The 24985-nt window shown below is 40.0% G+C and overlaps 1 pseudogene; it reads right to left on the reverse strand.

Annotated features, from left to right (window-relative positions):
* Positions 1-4851: 4851 nt before the first annotated feature.
* On the reverse strand, positions 4852-21757 carry LOC107534390 (large ribosomal subunit protein eL18 pseudogene; annotated as a pseudogene).
* Positions 21758-24985: the final 3228 nt, after the last annotated feature.

Raw genomic sequence — 24985 nt, forward strand, 5'->3', positions numbered from 1 at the left:
AAAAAAAAAAAAACTAAAAACAATCTAAGCAAGAAAAAATTCTTTTATAAAAAAGACGGGAAAAAATTTAGTTAAAAAAATGTTTAAAAAATATATATTATTATAAAATTTAATAAAGAAGAAAAAACAAATTTTATCCCCTTTCTCTTCTTCCTAAGGAAAAAAGAGAAAAAATAAACAAACCCACAAACAAAAAACAAACAAACCAAAAAAAAAAAAAAAAACCAAAACCAAACAAAACAAAAAAACAGAAGAAAAAAAAGTAAATGAGGTGAGTTTCTTCTGGGCAACTTATGTTGTCTGAGGCTCACTGTTTTGTGGGCTGATTTCTGTTCTCCTGGGAGGTACTTGTGTATCACCCAATGTGAGGAGCCGTCTAGGTTTGGCTCTGGTGTCCTTAGGTAAATGGTTGATCTGAGGCTCTCCGTGGACCACCTCCTCTGGCCAACTATTTTGCAACCTTGTAGTTGCCTGATATTACTCCAGAGTCTTTTGTAGAGTCTTTAGGGTGCAGGGTGGCTAGTGTAGCCGAGGGTATCATTCCCCTTAGAGGTGTCGCTGTCAGGCTCTCACTCTGCAGGAGTTAGTCTCTGCTCCACCAACAGCTCCTCAGTCCCTACCCTGTCCTCTGATTCTAGTTCCCCAGGCTCTGACCTGCTACAGCTTCAGATTTATTTCAGCCTGTTGCCTTTTCTGTCTGGGCCGTTTCAGCAACCTGGGCCCAGTGGGCTCGACTAAGAACACATTCTGGTGAGCCCTCTGCCTGCCCAGCCCCCAGCAGGGGTTTTCAGCGTTTCCTCCAGCTCCCAAGCAACAGTCCCCGAGAGTCTTATTCTTGCAAAGTCCTCCTGTGAGCTGCTGTCCCTTCCCCCTCAGGGCTGTGCCCTGCGGGGGGGTCTGGGGCCTCAGTGAGCAGGACCCGCCCCTTTCCTGCTGGGGGCAGTGCTCCTGGCTGTGGGAGAGGCAGGCGGGCTCCACCCCTCCCTGCTCAGCTCTGGTTGGCTGGTCGCACCAGGCCCGCCCCTCAGACGGTCTACTGTGCAGCCCCCAATCCCAGCCTCCGCTGGTCTGTCCGTGCAGTGCAGGCCGGGGAGGTGGGAGCCAGCTCCTGGATCAAACAAACACACAAAGCAACACACACGCAGAGAGTCCGCCCTGCAAGGTCCCTCCGCCCCCACACCAAGGCCCCCAGCGGGAGGGGACCCAAAGTCAGCTCCACGCAGCTCCCCGCACCGCTGGTCTCAGCAAAGCTGGAGCAGCTTCACGCGCCACCACAGGGCCCCTCAGGGCTGGTCACTGATCCCAGCTTCTTGGCACCAAGAGCTTAGGGCGAGAGGACACCCTCAGGGCTGGTCACAGGTCCCAGCCTCTCGGCACCTCACCGGGAGCTCAGGGAGGGAGGGCTCCTCCCCTCCCCCACTCCCCGCAGATTCAGCGCTTTCTGGGGCTCAACACAGTGCCCCACAGAGAGGCAGAGGGTCCCTCTGTGTGGCTGCTCAGTGCAGTCCTCTGGTCCCTTACCACTCGGGTGCCACAGCCCTTGGGACAGCCTTCCCTATGGTCGGCACCCAGAGCACTAGACGCTGGTCGCAGCCGCCACTAGCAGCCTTGTTTCCTAGGAAGGCGCCGTCCGCCATCAGAGGCTGTTTCCTAGGAAGGCGCCGTCCCCTCCCTGATTCACTGCTCCCCGGGTCCCTCTGCCCTGTGTGCGGGGCGCCCCTTCCCCTCTCGTTGCTCCGGGTGTGGGGTCCCCGCTTTTGGATGCCGTCTGCACCCCGAGGGGAGGGAGCTTTGCAGCCTCCAAGCCTCCAGGCTCGGAGCCCAGCACAGGCTTCAGGGGTCACTCCCCTTCCTGCGCCCCCTCTTACCGGACTCCGTGATGTCTCCTCAGTGCTCCCACTCGCACTCCGTCCACTCAGGCGTGTGTCTCTGGTTTTTCCAAGCCGGCTGCATAGGATTTTAGGAGGAAATCTAGCCTGTGGCTGGGAGCGGGGGCGCTCTGCTGCTTCTCGCAGGGCTGCCATCTTTCCTCTCCTCTATTATAGTTTTAATTTACTTTTCCCTATTGAGTAGTGACGTTGAGCATATTTTTGTGTGTTTAATTGCCATTCATGTATCATCTTTAATATATTATCTGTTCAAATCTTTTGCACGTTTTTAATTGAGCTGTTTGTCTTAGTATAACTAAGCTGTAAGACTTTGTTATGTATTCTAGATACAAGTTTTTGTCATATTTGTTAAATATGTTTAACAAATATTTTCCTCCCATTTTGTGGCTTGCCTTTTCATTTTCCTAGCATTTTTTCAAAAAGTAAAAGTTCTTCATTTTGATGAGGTCCAACTTTTTGAGTTTTTCTTTTACGGTTTGTGTTTTTTGTGTAGTATTTACAAAATCTTTGCCAAACCCAAGTTAATGAACATTTTTTTCTATGATTTCATCTAGGAATTTTATAGATTTAGCTCTTACATTTACATCTATGATCCATTTTGGCTTAATTTTTGTATGTGGTGTGAGAATAGGGTAGAGGTTCATACCTTTGCACAGACTATTCAATTTTTCTAGCACCATTTGTTGAAAAGATCATCCTTCCCCTGAATTTCCTTAGCGTATTTGTCAAAAATCATTTGACCCAACCTATCTGGATCTGTTTATGGACTCTCTATTCTATTCCACTGAACCATATGTATATCTTTGTACCAACTCCACAATATGTTGATTCCTGTAGCTTTATAATAAATCTTAAAATCAGATGATATTAATACTCCAACTTTGTTCTGTATATGTGTGTGTGTGGGGGGGGGGCTTCTAGGTCCTTTGCATTTTCATACAAATTAATACAAATTTTAGAATCAGCTTGGAATTTTAATTCTGATTTCATTGAACATATGGTTCAATTTGTGGATAAATGACATATTTATAACATTGAGTCTTCTGACCCATGAGTACAATACACCTCTCTATTGATTTAGGCTTCCTTTAGTTTCTCTCAACAATGCTTTGTAGTTTTCAGTGTACATGTCTTGTACGAATTTTGTCAAATTTATCCCTAGGCATTTCATATCTTTGATGCTATGATAAATGGTATTGTTTTTATTTTTATTTCCATTTCTGATTATCTACTGCAATTGGTTTTTGTATATTGAGTTTGTGTCTCCAACTTTTCTAAATTTACATATTAGATGTGTAGCTCTAGGTCAATTCCATAAAATTTTCAATATGAATGATCATGTCATCTGTGAAAACAGATACTTTTAGTTGTCCCTGTCCCATTTCCATGCCTTTTTTTTTTTTCTTGCCTGGCTAGAATTTCTGATTCAATGCTAAAGATAATTGGTAAGGGGGCTAAGAATTTTAATTTAGGTAGGCAGAACTTACTAGTTAGGAATTTTCCCAAATATAAAGACTACTCAAAAGGGGATAGAGAATCACAGATATGACAATCACTCTGGGAGAGAGAGGAGATTTCCGAATTGGATATTTCTACAATAGGTTAAGAAAATGAACTAAGAGGTAAAAGTATATATAATCCTGAAGACAGGAAAGTAAAATTTTGCACACCTAGGTTTCCTTGAAGACATGTTTCCTTGAAGACATGGTTAATAGAAATATGGACATTAAAGGTGATCTGATGTGGTCATAGAAGGAAATGAAGAACATGTTATTAGACACCAGAAGAAAGACAATCTTTGTTATAAAGTGGCAGAAAACCTCACTGACTTGTGTTCTAGTGTTGAGTGGAAAGTAGTACCTATAAGCAATGAACTTAGATAATTAGCTAAGTAGATTTCTAAGCAAAGTGTGAAAAGGAAAGCCTGATTTCTCCTTACTGCTAATTATAAAATGCAAGAGGAAAGAGGTACATTGAAGGAGGAATATTAAGCAAAAAAGAACCAGCATTTAATGATTTGGAAAATTCTCAACCTATCCAGGTAGCAAAAAGTTAGAAAGGGTGCTCCTAAAGAGAACACCAATGGTGTGGCTGAACAGACTTTTGCTAAAGTTAGGCATGTAACTTATGGATCCAAGCAAGTAACTCAGCAGAAGGAGGGAATAAAGATGAGGTTATCCAGGAAATGTCTGGTGAAGACCCCTTGAGTGATGTCTTGGATCCCCATGAATTGCACAGACCAGCAAGGTATTTGAGAATGTTATACCAGCAGAAACACTACAAGCCTGGAATGAACATACAGCCCTGGGAGGAAACGAAGGAAGAATAAATCCAAGGGTAAAGCCATGGATACAGAGGGCACCCATAGGCCCAGAGGTGGAGCATCAAGCCATAGATGGTTGTTCTCCGGCCTTGAAACCTAATGGGATTTGCTATGCTATTGTTAAACACTGGACCCTAGTGGCAGAGTTGCCCACAATGTGTTCTTTAATAAATTTATTTTGTACACGTTTATGATATATGGGGATTCTCAAGTGTAGGCCCCAGCATTGGTCCCTTTTTGCAAGGGTCAAAGTCTAGTGTCCTTAAGTAGTTATGAAAGGGAGAATTGCAACGACATTATACAGGGGTGGGCAAAAGTAAGTTTATAGTTGTGATTACACAAAAGTTTATTTTTGTATTATTGTTTATTATTTTATTATTTTCCATATGAACAACTGTAAACTTACTTTTGCACATCCCCATATTATATTATTATATTTATTATATTATATTAATTATATTGTATTATATTAATTATATTAATTATATTAATTATATTTATTATATTATATTAATTATATTATATTATATTAATTATATTATATTATATTATATTATTATAAATTATATTATATATATATATTATATATATATATATTTTGAATCCACAATCTTTTTAATAACAAGTTAGGATCTGGGGTTAATTTTTGTAGCCGCAGCTGGCCTGTCGGCCTCTTGCGCGCTGGAACTTCCAGCCCTTGGATCGTTGGTAGGGCTTGGTGTGGCCGTGGGGGTTCCTGGGCCCTGGCCGAAATGCCTGTACACTTCTCGGCCCTTGCGAGGACCAGAAAGCAAGACAGTGCCACAGCCCTTGGGGGAGTCCAGGGCCAGCTGGTCAAAGGTGAGGATCTTGCCCCCAGCCTTGAGGACGCGAGTCCGGGCGCGGCTGCTCACACGAAGTGCACACACCCACCTCCTGGACACGCGCGTCATCAGTCATAGTCCCCACGACCACCGCGGTTTTCCCTCCCCGCCGGGAAGCTTCATCTTCTGGATCATCCGGGAGAGGGACAGAGGTGGCCGGTGGGTGCGACTCCTGAACAACCTCTTCAGCACCACTGGGTTGAAGGTGGAGTTGGTTCCTTTGGCCAGAAACCTGTAGAGCTTGACCAGCAGCCTTAGGTAGATGCCCTGGTTCTTGGGCTCCTTGCTCCAAATATATTATATTTTTAAATGGTCTCATTTTTTATCTGGTTTATCCTTAGCTCAAAACATTGTCATAAAACAGCGTAATTTTTGCTACAGGTCTCTATTTTTACTTACTTATAAAAAGTAAATGCTAAATGTTAACCTTCTAAATGCATCGAGAGCTAAGCGATTTTACGCGGCCCTTATCTGGTAAAAGTCAGATAAGTTATTTGATTTGTTCTTATTTTGTTCGCATGTTTGTTATCAGCTAACTCATAAGTTATGGCTATTTACGACATATTTTCTTTTTTTTAAAAGGTTTTATCAATTAATTGAATTAATGGATAAACATACCAGACCAGTACATTTACTTAATAATAGAATTAGATGAATAGCAAAGTCAGAACTAGTACATATAGTAACATGAAAACATGTAAAGGGAGGAAATCAGCATCTATTTTATTCAATTTACTCCAAAATAATATATTTCAAGCTTTACCTGAATAAACAGAACTACAACCTAGAAGTTCCAAGGATGAGTTCAAAGGGAGCTTGGAATCCAAGCTCCTGACACTCAAATAGGCCAAAACACTGAAAAAAGTGCTGCTTCTCCAAGGAGATAAGCCATGACAGGTTGATCGTGACTGAACTTCTCAATGCTCCAAATGCACATAAAATGTTTTGATGAATTTTAGCATTCTAAGCTGAATTCTGTGTGGTTGATGGTTTTACTGCATAATATTCACAGAGAAGCCCTGATGGTGAGCAAATGATCAAAATCAATGTCAATGTGCTAAGTAATTTAAGTCAAAATACACATGACCCAAGCCTTTCAGCAGGTAATGAGTTGTTTTAATCATTTCAAATAATACTATTAAAAGTTATTCAAAATTCTGAGTGAATAAAATACCTTTTTTCTTGCAAAATCTTTTTTCTTCAAACTCACTTGTCAAGATCAGTATGTCATTACAAACCTCAAATATGACTGCTATTCAAACATAAAACGTCTACAACAAAAATCAGATTTACCTGATTAAATTAATACTAGACCCTTGTAGAGAAAATATTTTTTTTAATAAAAGACATATTTTGCCCTGGCCGGGTGGCTCAGTTGATTGGAGCATCATCTCATATACCAAAAGTTTGCAGGTTCGATTCCCAGTCAGGGCACATACCTATGTTAAGAATTCAATCCCCAGTCAGGGTGTATAAGGGAGGCAAACTATATTTCTCACATTGATGTTTCTCTCCCCCTTTCCCTCTCTCTAAAATCAATAGGAAAGCATATCCTCAGGTGATGATTAAAAATAATAATAATAGACATTTTAAAATATAGTCACTTGCATTACATCAGACACTTTCTATAAAACAACACATTTCAAATAAAAGTAAGTATAATGTTCCTAAATTCAAAAGAATTTGCATTTTTTTACGTTATAGTTGTGCTCCCAAATTACAGTTTATGAACATTTGACCAGTTTGAGGGATGGTCCTAGACAAAACATCCATAATAGTCACAGTGATTCTAAAACCAGAAAAGAAGTATTCCCACTGACACTGGATCTTTCTCTACCTCTACGGTAGCTATGGACGTTCTCAAAAGTGTATTTCCCCTAGTGTGGGAGTGATAGGAAGTAAGCTGCCCTTTTCCTAATTGACCTTGGCCAAATCAAAGCTGTTATTTACTTCTGCTGCTGCTATAGCAGTACAGTGCTTTAGGCAGTCACGGCTATTCACGGCTATTGAGATTTTTTTGTTGTAAGAAATTTACTTATTAAATGTACAAATAATGTAAGAAAAATAAGCACAATATAGAAAATCAGAAGAGTTATGAGAAGGGAAGGATTAATTGCTGAAGAACAATTAGCTTAGAAAACAGTGATCATAACAAATAGCTTAGAAAAATATAAGCATATGCTTCTTAATATAAATTTTTTATTTTAAATTGTTTTAACTGTGACAGCTTGAGAAAGAAAACATAATATATAAATTGAATGCCTTTTGTTATCAAACTCCTTCTCTTAGGCAGGGGGTGTTCACACCAGGGCCAAGAGTTTTATGGGCTAGCAGATAAAAAAGAAATAATAAATACCCACAGTCCTCCAACCAGAGATAATATTTGAGCTGGTTAACTTCTGTTTGCGCCTCTAGATCCACTTTCCACAATTCTCTGCCCTGCTCTCTGTGCCACAAAACTGATATCTAGGGATTACATTACCAGGTTTCACATGTGGTATCCCAGTGGGAGATCAGGAGATCACAGGGTAGGAAAGAGCTAGGTTAGCATCTTCCACAGCTTCAGCTCTCTCCAGATGCTGGCACCTTCCCCTGCTCTTGCCTGTCTAGTAACACTGTCTTCTGCTGCTTAGTCCCTGGATGACTCCCAAAACCCTGCCCACGCCTCCATAAATCATCCCTTCTTTATACTTTCCTCAGCTAAACCCTACTGGGTGTGCCATCTGTGTCGTGCTAGGACCCTGACTAGTGGATTCTGTTGATATTTTATTTCCGTTTAGTTTTTCAGGTGTGTGCTTCCATTTTGCTTAATGTATTATAAGAATTTCCCCATGTCATTGAATTTCCCCTTTTACAAACATCCCATGCAACCTAATTTATTTAAATTCTTGTTGGACTACCCATATTTTCAATAACATAATACTACAAAGAACATCTTTTGATATAAATTATTGTTTGAATTTCTACTTCTTTCCATGGAATGAATTTCTAGAATTTAATAACTGGATGAAGAGTATAACACATTTAAAATTCTTAATATGTACTTTAAAAATTATCACAGTTACCAGCATAAGTGTTCGCCATGCTACATCCTTGACAACACTGAGTGTTATTATTTTCATCTTTAAAGTGAAAGGGCATCTAATTTTTTCCATTTGCATTTTTATATTACTTGTAAAAATACATTTTTAACATGGATTAGTCTATTTTCCTTATTTTTTAATAGTCTTATCTATAATTTTAGTTTAGTTTAGTTTTAGTTTTTCAGTTTTTTATAACCTAGACAGCTTCAGTTTATTAATTACACCTCTAAAATTTTGCTATTAGTTTGACAATAGAGAAAATATTTTCCTCCTCCTCCTCCTCCTCTTCCTTCTTTTCTTCAAGAAGACCCTTTAACATTTCTTATAATACTGGTCTGATGGTGATGAACTCCTTTAGCTTGTTCTTGTCTGAGAAGCTCTTTATCTGTCCTTTGATTCTAAATGACAGCTTTGCTGTATAAAGAAATCTTGACTGTAGGTCTGTGCTTTTCATCACTTTGAATATTTTATGCCAATCCCTTCTGACCTGAAATGCTTCTGTTGAGAAATCATCTGACAGTCTTATGGGAGCTCCCTTGTAGGTAACTGGCTCTTGCTACTAAAAGAAATTATCTCTTTGCCGTTTTAATTATGAAGTGTCTTGGAGTGGGCCTCCTTGGGTTCATCTTGTTTGGGACTTTCTGTACTTCTTTGTATGTCTATTTCTTTCACCAGGTTAGGGAAGTTTTCCGCTATTATTTTTTCAAATAGGTTTTCCATCCTTGCTCTCTTTTGTCGCCTCCTAGTATCCCCATGATGAGAATGTTGGTAGGCTTGAAGTTTTCCTAGAGGCTCATTATACTATCCTCATTTTTTAAAATTATTTTTTCTTTTTGATTGGGTGTTTTCTGCTCCCTTATCTTACAAATCACTGATTCAATCCTCTGCTTCATCTGCTCCACTGTTGATTCCCTGTAATGTATTCTTCATTTCAGTTATTGTATTCTTTATTTCTGACTGGTTCTTTTTTGTTTTCTATCTCCATTTTTATGTTTCCTCTCTCTTTGCTGAAGTTTTCATTAAGTTCATCTACTCTTCCCCTAAGTTCCTTGAGCATCTTTATAACCAGTGTTTTGAACTCTACATCTGGTAGATTGCTTGTCTCCATTTTATTTAGTTTTATTCTGGAGTTTTCTTCTGTTCTTTCATTTGGGACATTTCTTTGTCTCCTCATTTTGGCTGCTTCTCTATGTTTGTTTCTGTGTATTATGTAGAGCTGCTACATCCCCCAGTCTTAATAGAGTGGCCTTATGTAGTAGGTGTCCTGTAGGGACCAATGGCACAGCCTCCCCAGTCACCTGTGCTGGGTGTTCCAGATACACTCCTGTATGCATTGTGTGCACCTTCTTGTTTTAGTTGAGCCTTGATTAATGTTGCCTCATCAACAGGAGGGATTTACTCCCAGGCCAAAGGGCTGTGAGGCCTGGCAGTGACACAGCAAAGTAGCTGCTATGTAGGGACCAATCTCACAGAGCAAAACTCACTTCAATGAGGCTCTGGTGCCCAATGAGTCCATCCCTTGAGTGGAAGTAGTTGAGTGATGCTTTGGTGTGGTTTGAAGCTGCCCAGCTGGCTCTGGGGCCTTCTGGGGGGTGCAGGCCAAGATCAGCTAAGGCCTGGGGCCACCCAGCATGAGCTACAGAGTGATGTGCAAATGGAAGCTATTTTGGGCTTAGAGGTGCCCAGGAAAGGCCAAGCTGCAAACTGAGGCAAGCTACCACTAGTGCCACTTAGCAAGATGTATGGGGCACACAGAGACCAAATGCTGCTTGTTTGGGGTTTGTGAACCTTTGAGAAATTTTAGGAAAATCAGCAGCATGAACTGAGACTGGCCATTTGTATGGAAAAACCACTGGAAGCAGCTTGAGTGGGCCAGCAAGTTGGGTGGGGCAGTGTCTCAGGGAATCACAAAGAGTGAGGCAAACAGTGTTAGCCAGGTTGATGAAGACTCAGATGTGGTACTCTTCTGCCAGCTTTGTGGGAGGAAGATTCAGCAAAGGAACAATGTCTATAAAGCTGACCCTCCAACCCTCCTTCCAGGACAAGACAATTCAGTTCCTCTTCATATGTCCCTGGTGACTTTTGAGCTGCTGCCCCAGAGCTGGAGGTCCTAACGGGTAAGTATGAATAAGTCCATGTACTTTCACTTTAAGAGGAATGCCTGGGACTCTAGAAGCCCTCTGTCTCACTCAGCCACAATCCCCACTGGTTTTCATAGACAGGAATTATGGGGACTTCTGTTACTGGACTGAAGGGGCCCATTTGCCTGCATGCATCCCAATAAGACATGAACAGGAGTCTGCAGCCAAGAAAGTAAAGATTTATTAAGGAGATGGTGCCATGCCCAGAGTCACAGGTAGCTAATACTCAAAGACCTGCCTCCCCAATGGTTTTTAGAGGATGGACTATATAGGCAAAAAATCACTAATCTTGATGACTAAAGGAGTTAGTGTTGTGATCTCTACTGATTAGTTGGTGCTGGGGTAGGGGATAGTTGATCATTGCATCTGGTCCTGATGTCAGCCATGGTGTTGTTCTGTCCAACTTTACAAGGATTTTTTTGTGGGATTGTTTCACTTTCCTGGGTCAGGAACTAAAACACAACTGAGGCCAAGATATTGTCTTTATTTTGATTGAACTCTGTCTCTAGAGTCAATAGACCCAGGACCTAAAACTATTGGATGCTAACCAGAACCCCATTGTCCTAAGGGCTTAATGATTAAGCAAAGGAGAGGGAGGTGGGTGACTCACGGTGCTGGGTGAGACCAGTTGGAGTCAAAGGGCAAAAATCAAAATAAAAGGAAGATTAAAGAAAATAAGATTCTTACACAATTACACTAGCACTGGAACCCTAGTGTGAGGCTGGGACCCTTGCTGCTCTAGAGGGATCTCTGCAGCCAAGATACCTCTCCTAATTTTTAACTACCACATGTGGTTATGGGACCAACCTGTTCTTAGTCTCCACCCCTCTTGCAGTCTCAACATGGCTTCTTCGGTATATCCTTAGTTGCAGGACTTCTGTTTAGTTAGATTTCAGGCAATTCTGAATGATGGTTGTTCTGCAGTTTAGTTGTAATTCTGATGTTGTGGGAGGATGCAAGTACTGCATTTGTGTATACCATCTTGGCCAGAGCTATTTTTATTTTTTTAATTGCTTAAAAATCCTTTATCTTGGAAAATTTTAAATATACTTTTTAAAAATAGAGAAAATGTTATTATGGACCCCCCAGGAATATATTACCCAGTTCTAACAATTACCAACCCTTACACTGCCTTTAGAAAAATTATTAAATAAAAATGTAAACAACACAAAACAGAAATCTATAAAAAGTCAGTGTTGCCCACACTTCTGGTGCCCATTCTTCAAGGCTGCTCACCCTCTACTAAATAGGCTGCTCCCAACTAATCTCAACAGTCCTTTGTGCATGTCAAGCAAGGTACTCATTTAGACTCATTTAAGGTTTGCCACTGCCAAGTCAGGTATTAGATAGACATAGGCTCAAAGGTGAAGCCAAGGTTTCCTGGCTAAAGAAAGTTTCCAGGTTTTTTAGAGCAACAGCTGGCAATTTTTCTTCCCTAAAGAAATGCAGTGTCTTTGTTTGTTTGTTTTTATAAGAAGAGGCTCGACTTGTTTTCTTTTTTTTTATCATTTATTTTTTATTGTGATAGCGTTACAGATGTCCCTCATTTTCCCCCTATTCCCACCCCACCCCAGACCTTTACCACACTACTCTCTGTGTCCATGAGCTATACATATATGCATATGTTCTTCGGTTAATCTCTTCCCAACTCCCCCACACCCCTCCCCTCTGAGATCTGACAGTCTGTTCCATGCATCCATGCCTCTGGAGCTATTTTGTTCGTCAGTTTATTTTGTTCATTAAATTCCACCTGTAAGTGAGATCATGTGATATTTGTCTTTCTCTGACCGGCTTATTCAATTAGCATAATAGTCTCCTCATCCATCCATGTCTTTAAAATAAGCAAAACAACTAGTCCCCAAAAATGGCCACTCCTATTTCAAAGTCTTTTTTCATCTGAGAATGAAAAATTTTTATCAAGAATTGAGACTCCATGGCTACCTCACATCTCTCTAGCTGCCCCTGCCCTACCCTATAGCATGCTGATGATAAAGGAAGTGGGGTGGGGGTGAGGCAAGTCAGAGGGATAAAAAAGCATTCCAATGGCTTCCTGGCCTTGCCTTGCCCTCCAGTTGGGGCCTGACACTTTCTCAGGTGACTGTGGAAAGTGCCAGGCAGCAGAGGTGGCAGAACTCAAGAGGAAAGGGAAAGCCCTGGTTGAAAGGGCTTGTCTTAAGTACCCAAGAGGCGAGAGGAAGGCCAGCTTCCCAGGAGTGGAAGCACTGGGCCCATTAGTTCCCAGGGAGAGCCAGGCTGGATGGAGACCTTTCTGATACTAATTTTTTTTTTGTTCAAATTCTTACTTCTTCAGAGGAGAGAGAAGTAGCCACCAGGAGGGACAGAACCCTTTAACTTTGCCAGCTTTATTTATGGTTTGTACTAAGGATAGTTATTGAGGGCCTCAGGTCCCATGACCTGGGGGAGCCAGGATTCTGGGGAGGTCCCAGGTAGAAACAGGCAAGGATACCCTCCCCAAGGGCCTCAAGTTCAGGCTCAGGTACCAGTTTCCCATCCTCACCCCCCCCCAACCCCCATTATAACCTATGTGAGTTTGGGCAACCATTTTGAAACCCGCACCTCAAAGGATGATAGAGGGGGCTCAAGGAACTAATGCAGGTGAAGCGACTGGCGCAGGACCCAGCCTGTGGGAGGCACTCCAGAAACAGTAGCAGCTGCTGCTGTATCATTAAACACAGTATGTATTCTTTGTACCCCAGACCTGGAATCTTCTTCTAAAATCTTGTTAGTTGGGTACAGGCGAACGGTTAGAGTTGGTGGCCAATGCTACAAGACATTTCTTACATGTTCTGAAAGAGGAGTGAAAATAAGTCCAGTCAAAGTCTCCCCCACCCCCACCTGAACAGACTAGTTGTTCCAACCTCCTTTCCCCAGACTGTGACCTTGAACTCCGACCCTCCTGCTGGTGATTTTAAAGCTAGCAGTAAAAGAAGGAGGCAGAGGGGAGTGTGAGGTCCACGGCTTTTCCAGATGGGAACCCGTGTAGACAGATTTTGACAATTTGATGGAGAAGCCAGGAAACTACTCATACAGCATCCTCTGAAAGGCTGTTTAACTTGGCAGTGCAGCTCGGTGAGGCAGAATGCACACTCTGACAGTGACCATTCTGGATCCTATGGGGCTCAGCCACTTTGTGGCTTATTTCTTCCTTTTATTAAGCTCACAAAGTTCACCTTCACATGGAAACAAAAAAAATATATTTACTATATGCTTTTTACGACTTTTTGTTTTTAATTCCTAACCTCACAGACTAGTTGCAGGAATAACCTCAAGAACTCTCATGTATCTTGTACAAAGGTTCACTAATTTTTAACTTTTTTTGCACATTTGCCTTTTGCTTTACCATCTCTCTCTTGCATGCTCCCTCACTCGATCTCTCTCTGTCTCTGTCTCTGCTCATATGTGTGCATGTGTGTAATTTCTTTTTTCTAAACTATTTGAGAGTAGATTGCATACATCACAACCCTTTACTTTTTAATATTTCAGTGTGCACTTCCCAAGACTACATTTACCACAGTATAATGATCCAGTCCAAGGAATTTAACATTGACATAATACTTTAATCTGCAGTCTGTATTCCAATCTTTTTATTCCAATCATTTCAAATGTCCCAATAATGTCCCTTATATCATTTTTCTCCTTAAGTCTAGGACCCAGTTAAGGATCATTTATTTCATTTAGTTGTCATGTCTCTTTAATCTCCTTTCATCGGTTTTTCAGACTTTCTGTGTCTTTTATGACATATTAATTTTTCAAAAACACAAGCTAGTTATTTTATAGATATCCCTCAACTTGAGTTTATCTAATGTTTCCTTATGAGTAGATTCAGGTTATGCATCCCAGGATGTGTTGCCCTCATGGTATCACATCTAGAGGCACACAATGTCCATTGACTCTCATTGGTGATTTTTTTTTAAAATATATTTTTATTGATTTCAGAGAGAAAAAGGGCAAGGGAGGGAGAGAGAGAGAGAAATATCAATGATAAGAGAGTCATTGATTGGCTGCCTCTTGCACGCCCCCTACTGGGGATCGAGCCCACAACCCGGGCATGTGCCCTGACATTGAATTAACTGAGATCGCCTGGATCCTAGGTGGATGCTCAGCCACTGACCCACACCCGGCTGGGCAGTGATTTTATTTTTATTACCCAGTCATGGTATTCTATGATTTTTCTACTGTGTAATTAAGGATTTTCCTTTTGAAATGAATCATTGTGAAGACATATTGACACCAAGCAAATATCATCTTCATCAAACCTTCCCTCTAGACTTAGCACCCACTGATAATTCTTGCTATAATCAGTCTTCACCGTGTGGTTGCAAAATGCTGAGTTTTCCAAATCCAACACTCCCTCTACACTTACCGATGGACAGGAGAATCCTTTCCCATTCATTCACTCATTTATCTATTTTATTTTATTTTAAAATTTATTTTATTATTGAGAGTATTACAGATGTCCCCCATTCCTCCCCACCTTTGCCCCTCTCCACCCATTTCCCACCCTACCCCAGCCCTTCACCTGTCTATTTCCTGTGTCCATAGACTGTTTATATATGCTTATAAGTTCTTTGATTAATCTCTCCCTCCCTCCTTCCACCTTCCCCCTGAGATCTGTCAGTCTGTTTCATGCTTCCATGTCTATATAGATTTTTTTATTCCATGTTTATTCTAATAGTTTGATTTTAAATTATCTGCTTTGTTCATTTTTAGTACAGCTAGTTTTATTTTTTATTATGGAAAAGCTTTATTCTTAGAGAATGTGTAGAGGTATTACTGTAATTTCTAAATATTTTCATAATCATTATCCATTATATCCTCATTTGGGTTATCTATTGCTATATAACAAACCACCCCTAACACAACAATTTATCATTTCTTATATGCCTGTGGGTTGATGGAGCAGTTCTTCTGCTAGTCTCTCTTGGGCTCACTCATGTGGCTTCACTGAGCTGTTGGGATGATCCTGGATGGCCTCACTCATGTGTCGGTTGTCAGCGAGTCTCTGTCACCACCAGTTCTAGCCTGAGCTTCTTCACATGGTGGCTTCAAGTTTCCATGAGGGTGAACGGAAGCTGCAAGGCCACCTAAAGCCTTGCTTAGAAGTCACATGTCCCTTTTACCATATCTAATTTGTCAGAGTAAGTCACTAAACCAGCACAGATTCAAGAGGCAACGGAATAAATTGTTTCCTTTATGGGAAGACCTGCAAAGTGTTTGTAACCATTTTTTTAACAACACAAATTTATTCTCTCTCTCTATTAAATAAGTCAACTTTATTCTCTGTATCGGCAAAGAATTTTTTTTAATTACAGTGGACATTCAATATTATATTAGTTTCAGGTGTACAGCATAGTAGTTACACATTTGTATTACTTATGGAGCAACCCCCCGTAAGCCTAGTACTCACCTGACACCATACAGACTTAGTATAATATTAATGACTATATTCGCTGTGCTGTACTTTATATCCCTGTGACTATTTTGTAACTGCCAATTTGTAATTCTTAATCCCTTAGCTTTTTTCACTCAGCCCTGTAGCCATTTTTAATCTGCCACAATCCTAATAGCAGTTCCAAGAGATAAAGAGTTATTATCACCTCTCTTTTACAAATCAAGAAAGTGAGGCACGAAGAGGTACATTGGTATATTATAAAGCAGCTCTACTTTTAAAATGTCCCGTAGGTCAGCACCAGTACTATCACCCAGGTGGTGGTTAGAATTGCAGATCCTCAGATCCCACCTCAGGCCTAACTAAACCAGCACAGAAAGAATATCTAAATATTGGGGATATTATATTAATAGATACTGTTAGTATTATTCTATAGTAATATACAAGTCATACCTTGGAGTAGGTCCCAGATTTTAATAAAGCCTCCAGGCGATGCTTATGCACCGTAGAGCTGGAAAAGCAGTGGCCTCAGAACAGAAGGATTTGAAGTGAGATGAACCACATTCCTGTCCCGGTTTTGTCACTTGTTAGTTGGGTAACCCTAAGTAGCCTTATCCCTTTGAAACTTCAGTTTTTCTTACCATAAAAAAAGCGCTAATCATATCTGCCTTGCCTACTCCAGCAGCCTGTTATGAGGATGAAAAGCGAGCGTTGCGTGGCGAGGCAGGCAGGAAAATCATGAGGAATATGGTAATGTCCAGACCACAGAATGTATCAGTGATAGAATCAAGACTAAAACAGTTGGGGTCCTGGTCTTACACCTGTGCAGGAGCACATATCCATTGGGCCAGCAGCTTTTCAGCCTTTCCTAGGTCGTCAGAGCTGTGACAAACTGCAATGCTGATTATAAAGAGCAGGCAAACAGCTGAGTGTGAGGAGCGCTCTCAGTGAAACAAAGAGCCCCTTCTCTCTGCTCTCTCCTGCCTCGGGGGCACAGAGCCTCCCCCTCCCCGCCGTTCCCTAACCGAGCTCATGCAAGGCCATCCCCGCAGCACATGGCCGGCTTCCTTCCTTTTCAAGGGAAAGGATTACTGAGTGGGAAGTGTTCAGGATGAGTGAGTGTTACTGGGGAGTGGGAGGTGGAGTGACAAGCCTGGCCTAGATGGTGTTTTTCAAGTTTGATGCCTGTCAGTGGAATGGCATCTACAGCCTGCTGAAGCTTTGGAGAGTCAGAATTTGAGAGCTGGTGGGTGAGAAATTGTGATCTCTCCCTGATTATTCACCTCCTCCAACCTATATTTTTAATTCACCCACTCTTAATTTTAATCTTCCCTCCAAGCAATTTTCTAAAACTCAAGAAGCCAATTGCTGTCTTATTAGTTTTCTCAATCTTCCTCAAACTCAGTCTAATGTAGAAAAGAGGTAGTAAATTCTAGATAATACCTTTTTTCTACTTAACCATAAACCCAATTTTCCAATCAAGTTGACAGAAAAAAAGATGTATCTAGGCACTTAAAAAAAAAAAAATAGATCCACCTGTAAAAGCACATAGCACAGACTTCCTAGGTTCAGAGTCCAGCTTCATCCTTTACTGACTGTGGACACCTATTCTGTTTCTCATTTCCTCTTCTGTGAAATGAGAATAATGATTCTAACATGTAACTATTATGAGGGCCACATGAGTTAATACATTTAAAGCCCTCAGGACGTTGCCTGGCATTTGCAACTACATGGAGCATAATACATTTTTCCACAATATACTGAATTACCACAACAACTCCTATCTGGTCTCCTGCCCACAGTCTTTCTTTGCATCCTCCTATGATTAATCTTTCTCAATCACCATTAAGCCCCCCTTCTCCTACCTTAAAAAATATATTACCACCCAGCCAGTGTGGCTCAGTTGGTTGATTGCTGTCTTGTGCGCCAAAAGGTTGCCAGTTTCATCCCTGGTCAGGGCACTTATGGAAGGCAACCAATCGATGTTTCTCTCACATTGATGTTTCTCTCTCTCTCTCTCTCCTTCCTCTCTCTAAGATGTCCTCAGGTGAGGGTTAACAATAAGAATAAGAATAATAAATAAATATTGCTTATTGCACAAACTCTAAACTTCTAGCTTAATATTTAAGACACTTATTATTTCCCTCCAACTCTATCCAACCACATTACGCAATACCTCTCTCTAGAACAGGGTTTCTTACCCTCTGCACTACAGACATTTTGGGCTGAATAATTCTTTCTTGTGGGAGGCTGTCCTGTACATTCTGGGATGTTTAACAGCATTCCCATCCTTTACCCCCCAGATGCCAGTAGTAACCCTTTTGTTTTGACAACCAAAAATGTCTCCAGATAATACCAAATGTCCCTTTGGGGAGAAAAATCTACCCTAGCTGAGAACCACTGTTCTACAAAGACCCCTTATCTCGCTATGCTCTCCTCACTATTTTTCAAACATGCCTAGACCATCTCACTTTTTTCTTTTGCTCTAAGTATATTAATTTTTATTGTGGTAAAATATTCATAAAATTTACCATTTTAAGTATACAGTTCAGTGGCATTAAGTATATTCACATGGTTATGAAACCATCACCACCATCCATCTCCATAACTTTTTCATCTCCCCAGACTGAAACTTGGTATTTACTAAACAATACCCTAACCCCTGACAAAAACCACCCTACTTTCTGACTCTGTGAATTTGATTACTCTAGGTACCTTATAGAAGTGGAATCATAGAATCTTTGTCCTTTATGTCTAGCTTATTTCACTTAGGATAATGTCTGCAGGGTCCATCCATGTTGTAGCCTATGTCAGAATTTCCTTCCCATGTAAGGCTGAATAATATTCCACTGGATGTATATACCATGTATTGTTTATCCATCCATCCATCAATGGACATCTGGATTGTTTCTGCCTTTTAGCTATTGTGAATAATGCTGCTATGAACATGGGTGTGCAAAGACCCTGCTTTCAATTCTTTTGGGTATATACTCAGAAGTGAAATCCCTGGGTCGTATGGAAAATCTATGTTTAATTTCATGAGGACGCATCATACTGTTTTCACAGTGGCTTCACCATTTTACATTTCCACCAGCAATGCACAAAGGTTACAATTTTTCCCCATCCTCACCAACACTTGTGGTTTTCTGGGGGTTTTTGACAATAGACATTTTAATGGTGTGAAGTGGTATCTCACTGTGGTTTGTCTTGCATTTCCCTAATGATTAGTAATGTTGAACATCTTTTCATTTGCTCAGTGGTCACTTGTATACCTTCTTTGAGAAAATGTCTATTCAAGTCCCTTGCCGATTTTTAATGAGATTTGCTTTTCTTGTTGGTTTTGTGAATTTGTAGGAGTTCTTTATATATTCTGGGTATTAATCCCTTTTCAGATATATAATCTGCAAATATTTTGTTCCATTCTATGGATTGTCTTTTTATTGTGTTGATAGTGTCCTTTGATGCACTGAAATTCAAATAAAAAAATTAAGTGCCATAAAGTCTTTGAGAGAGGTATCCCAAAACAAACATAAACCTGCAATATGTAATTTAGTACTATACAAGTAAAATGTGCATTAGTTTTGTATTGCGGCTGTAACAAATTACCCAAACCTAGTGGCTTAACACAACCCAAATTTGTTACCTTACAGTTATGTAGGTCACAGTTCTGAACTGGTATATGGGGCTAAAATCAAGGTGTCAGCAAGGCTGCATTCCTTCTGGAGGAGGAATATGTCTTTTCCAGATTATGGAGGCCAGCCACAGCAGGCCTTGGCTCATGTCCCCTTTTTCCCATTTTCAAAGCCACCAACATTACTTTCCCTCTGACTATTCTCTCATAGCCACATCTCCCTCTGACTTTCATCTCAGTTAGGAAAGGTTGTTTTAAGGATTATTTAATTAAGTTAGGCCCACTCAGATAATTCAGGATAATCTCCCCATCTCAAGGTCCTTACCCTAATCGAATCTGCAAAGATAACAGATTTACAGGTTCCAGAGGTTAGAGAACTTTGGGGGCCCATTATTCTGCCTACCACAAAAAGTTTAAAACTGTGAAACATAAGTAAACCTAACCTGGATTTGGTATAGTTATATGGCTTTTTGATCACATTTTCTCCCTCTCATTTTACTCAAGAAGCATAACTCTTCATTCCATAGATTTCAGATGCCAACTGACTTTCTATAGGCTCTGTGACTATCGTTTAACTGACCAAGATACTACATGAATTCACACTCTCTATTCTAGTTTAGAATAATCAATATCAGAAACAGATGAGGTGAAATCTTTTGAAGTTTTATCCTAACTTTAGCAAAGTTAGATAAAACTAGCAACCTTGAAATGCTATCCTCTATATTAAACATTAGTATTAGTATATACACTATATTTATATTAAGTGCACATATTAGTAAGTATAAATTGCTTTTATATTTATGTAAGTATGTAATAGGTATTCAGCCAAACGTGGGCAATGGGATTCTCTCTTAAGTTTTAGTGCCCTGGAGATGTCTGGCACATCTAAAGGAGGCAGGGCAATAATATATAATCATGTAGTTTATCTTCAGCACAAGGTACCCCAAAGCCATCTTGTGCTTCATCCCCAAACCATGATTCCTGGACTATGTCCATCTAGAAGAAGGGGCACTTTTTTCCTAACTTTACAAAGGTGCCAGATGAGCTAGTGATAGCCTAAACTGGAGGGCATTCAGAAGGAGGGGAGTGTGCACCCTTGGCAGCTCCTTATTGGGTCACAGTTAGCAATACCTACGACAGTGAAAGAAGCTACACATACACTATTCAAACTATTCTAGTTCTCAGCTGGAGGAATATGGAACAATCAATAGAAATATATAATGCCTAGGCCTAGATGTATAGCTGAAATATTCTGTACAGATAGGATGTGGCCAGGACAGAATCAAGCTCTGACAGACTGTCCATACATAGACATCCATCTGTCATGGCCTCCACCTTAGCTTCTGTCCTGCCATTCTATATCCATTTTCAGGCAGGCCTACCACGAACTGTTCATTTTAACTCAATTGTTCCCTTACTAATCAATATACATAGAGCATCATATATAGCTGCTTTCTGAAAGAGATATAAAAATATCAGCTTATAACTAAAATACATCTTCAAAGTGATGAGGAACTCTACCAAAGTAAATCTTACTTAAATAGAATCAATTATTTTTAAGTATCTCACCTTATTTAATATCAAAATATCTTTGACTAATCTTAACATAAAAAGTTTGATACTACATACTAGCCATCAAGTCTGAAGATATAGGGTAATAAGGCATTTGTGGATATTGCAATGAGTAATAAAATAATGTTATTATGTTTCCAGATGTTATGACCACCCTTTAGAAACATAGGGAGAGAGAGAGAACAGAAAGAGTCAGAGAGAAAGATACAATAGAAATCACCCAGCACATCCTCATATACAAGATAAAATTCATTTTATTAACCAATGTCACTCCAATAAATTCAATGAAGAAGAAACAAAGATAAAATTTATCATCATCAAAAGAATTCTCTAGGATGCATTTTGTCAGTAGCCCACAATTTGTCTGTTCTCATGCAAAACTGCACTATTCAAACACTGACAAACAATATCTAAGAATCCCTAGTAGAGATAATGCTATACCATTGGCTTGTCATTCATTTTAAGGACTTTTTATTGTGGAGCCGGAAAGATCTGATAGAAATGATTATAGTTCTGTAGAAATATACATTTCAGTAAAATCACACACATTTCTACAGATCCATACACTGAATGTCTGTTTCTTTTAGAAAATCAAATACAAATAAAATTATTAGAAAGAAATGTATTTTTAAAATCTTTTTCTTTTGTATACATCTTAGAAGGAAGGAAATTTAATCCTTTACAGAGGCAATGAAGTGAGATCTTATCCCACAACCGTAGGATTTTGAGTAAAAGTACATCTTAACTCAATATTCAGTGGACAAATAAACATTTCAGTTCACAGTCTTGCCCACAACTTACCTCGTTGGGCTTTCCAGTCTCCTATTCAGCCTCTCTCCATTCATGTGACCGTATCTCTAAAACACTAAATTTCCCCCGTTCCTCGATCCATTTGGACAGACTCTTCCCGCTGTCTGGAACTTCCTTGCCCCCTTATCTACCTAACAAACCCCTTCCTGTTCATCAATTAAGACCCAGCTGAAATGAACTTCTTATGAGTGTCCCTGGCCTGCCTTACCCCATTCCCCCTATAGTGACTGCAGAATTATTAACTTCATATTTGTTTTTCCAAAGCACTTATAGTGCACATCTCACTATCACAATGTATTATTACTTGTGTACATGCACATATTTTACTCACCTCTAGACAAAGCTTCTCGAACACTGAGTTTGTTCCCCATTTTTCCAGTATTCAGAGGCTAGCACATTACATGGCATAGTCTAGTGAATAGAATTAAATAGAAGAAACTCATAAGAGATGAACTTTCTTTTCCCTGAGATGATATTCGCTCCAGAGAATGTAGAAATATCTTTATGAGACGAATAATGAGCTTAATGGTACTTAATATCAATTATGTTCAATCTTCAATTTTAGAAATAGCTTCAGATTTAGGGTTTTTTTAAACCAATGGCAGTTAAACAAAGATATTAAAGGAAATTTTATTGCAGCAATTGCTCAAGTTGAAACAGGTTTGAGAACAAATCCAATTTTAACACATGCCACTTACTTCTATTTACCTATAAGATGTTTAAAAGGGAACACTTTGGGGAAGAATTATGAAAGTTTCCATCTTCAGTTGTGAATAGTAAGGAAGTCTTTTTTACAGCTTTTCAAACATTGTACTGCGGTTGGTTTTTCAGGAGTTCAAATGATCTCAAATTGTTCCACCGCCATGGATTTATAGCTATAACATTCATTCAAATGAACGACCCTCTATGGAATGCTCTGGTTCCAATGAATTGGCTGCAGACTTCCCCAAGATGGCACAAATTAGGACAATTTCTCTGGGTCCTGCTCTGTACAGTTCCATACTCCCACAGTGATGAACAGCAAACCGGGGCACCAGTGGTTGAGGAGAGCCGTACCTCCTCCAACTGGGCAGGTGTAAGGCCTGAAGCTGGCAAAAATCTTTCAAATAGTAATACCCAGTCTGGGAAGTTGAGGAGAAACTAACATTCCCATAATATTTTGATGAGTTTTGGTCGGCAATGTAAAACAATAAAACTGGTCTGAAAAGCCAATCAAAGATATATATCAAGACCTAGTAAATCTTCAGATTCTTTCTATTTTGTTCCTAAAACTCTCCCATAAAGATCTGAATGATGTTTCTAGCTGATCTCTGAGTCCTTGCTGTGTGTATCACTTAGACTTCTGTGCCGTTCATTTTCCAGAGAGCTTTCCTCCCCCATTTACCCCAAGAATCTTGAAGCAGGGCCTGTTATGTATGTGGCTGGCATGGCCACTTTCCTCTAGAGTCAAATTTTCTCTCACATAAATAGTTATGTGAGTATATTTTGTCATTATTTGAATATTTTGATCATATTTTCTTGCACTTTTAGAATAATGTACTCTGTTTTGTATCATTTGTAGCACTAAGCTTAAAGCCAGGTTTGCTTTAAGAATAAATCCAATTGAGTTGTTTACCTGATGTCATTTGGGGAAAAAGAAAAGAACTGGACTTGGCAATTGGCTGCCTTTTTTTAAGCTGTATAACCTTTTGTTCAAAAAAATCTTACACATATGTGAAAATAAATATTTTTTTTTTTTTTAAAAAGCAAAGCACCTGGGATGGGAGAAAGAGTCAAGAGCTCCCTAATATCATGCAGGTTCCACCTCACCTCTTCCCCTGCTCCTGGGCCTCCCCTGAACACAGTATGAAAAACACAGTTCTATTGTCTGTAACTTCCTGATTGAAAATTGAAACGTCTTGTTTTGGGCTCCCTGTTTTTAAGTACAAAGAAATTCCATTTCAAACAACATCTTATACAGAGACCAAGAGCAGTGCATAAATGGACATAAAGTATACAAGTATGTGCGGCTTTTATTTTCCATTATTTGAGTTCTATTTCTCTTCTTCCATAGTTTGACTCTCTCCAGTAGTCTGGTTCTTCTGAGATGTCCATTCCCCTTGCCAGGTAATGAGAAAAGGAGAACCGAGCAGAGGAAAGGTATATGGGTCAGAGGACTAGCCTGGAAACCCTGGCTTCACCTTTATCACCATGTGACCTTTACTGAGCATCCAGATTCTCTTGTATTAATGAAACTAGCAATATCCACAACACTGGGTTGACCTTTGCACCTGATTAAATTAAAGCACGTAGAAAGTCCTCAATAGAAGTGCATTTCTGCTGTCCATAGTGATCACAGAGTTGGAAGTTTTTGCAGCCAGTATAAAAGATGTAAGACCGTCCCTAACAACCATTGTTTTTACCACCACAGACTGATTATCTTCTAAGAAATAAGACTCCTAGCATCATTCCTCCCCAGATTCCCTGGAGAGGTTGGCTGTTCAGGATCCCTATACCTGTGAGCAAAATACACCTCCCAAGATTCCAGAAGTCAAATTGGGAACTGGCATTTTGAATATCCCATCATCCTTAGAACAAGTGCCCACCCTCAAAGCTTCTTCTCCCACACACACACTCAGGGGAGCCAACTTGTCCTTTATCTCCTCTCTTCAGTGTATCCTTATGTTGCCTAAATTAATAAAGAATCCATCTACTTTTTTTAAAAGGTGGTTCACTTTATACCCAACTGTTGTTCTCTTGTGATACCTATCTTCAGAACAACTTTCCTCATCATCACATCACTTACCTACTAAAAACCTTTTATTTTCTCTTATTTTAATTCTAATTCTAATGCCTTTGATCCCCTGGCATTACTCACAATGATCCAAAAGTGTTTTTCACTACCCCTTGTGGGTTCCTGCTATTCAAGTCACCACTCTCCAAGTTGGCAAGCTCCTAGGATTGACCTCTCTGATTCTATCCACTCCCTAAAATCATACCCTGTCTCAAGATATCAGGCCCGGAACTTTCTACAACCCCAGTCCTGCTAGACCTCTGCTCCTTAAACTTCCCACAAATGCTGAAAACAATAACATATGTTTAATTCTTAATCAACTACTACCTCGTTTTTATCGTGAGTGTTTTTACTGTCATATCTGCCTTTCTCTCCAGCTACATGATCAACTCTGTGAGAGAATAGTAGTACATGTCTGTGTCTCTCATCCTTCCTAGCACATGGTAAGAAATGGTCTGTGTGGTTTTTCCGTACCTGGTGTTCCATGGTA

Source organism: Miniopterus natalensis, chromosome 1, assembly GCF_054644295.1.
Source record: "Miniopterus natalensis isolate mMinNat1 chromosome 1, mMinNat1.hap1, whole genome shotgun sequence".
Classification (NCBI taxonomy): domain Eukaryota; kingdom Metazoa; phylum Chordata; class Mammalia; order Chiroptera; family Miniopteridae; genus Miniopterus; species Miniopterus natalensis.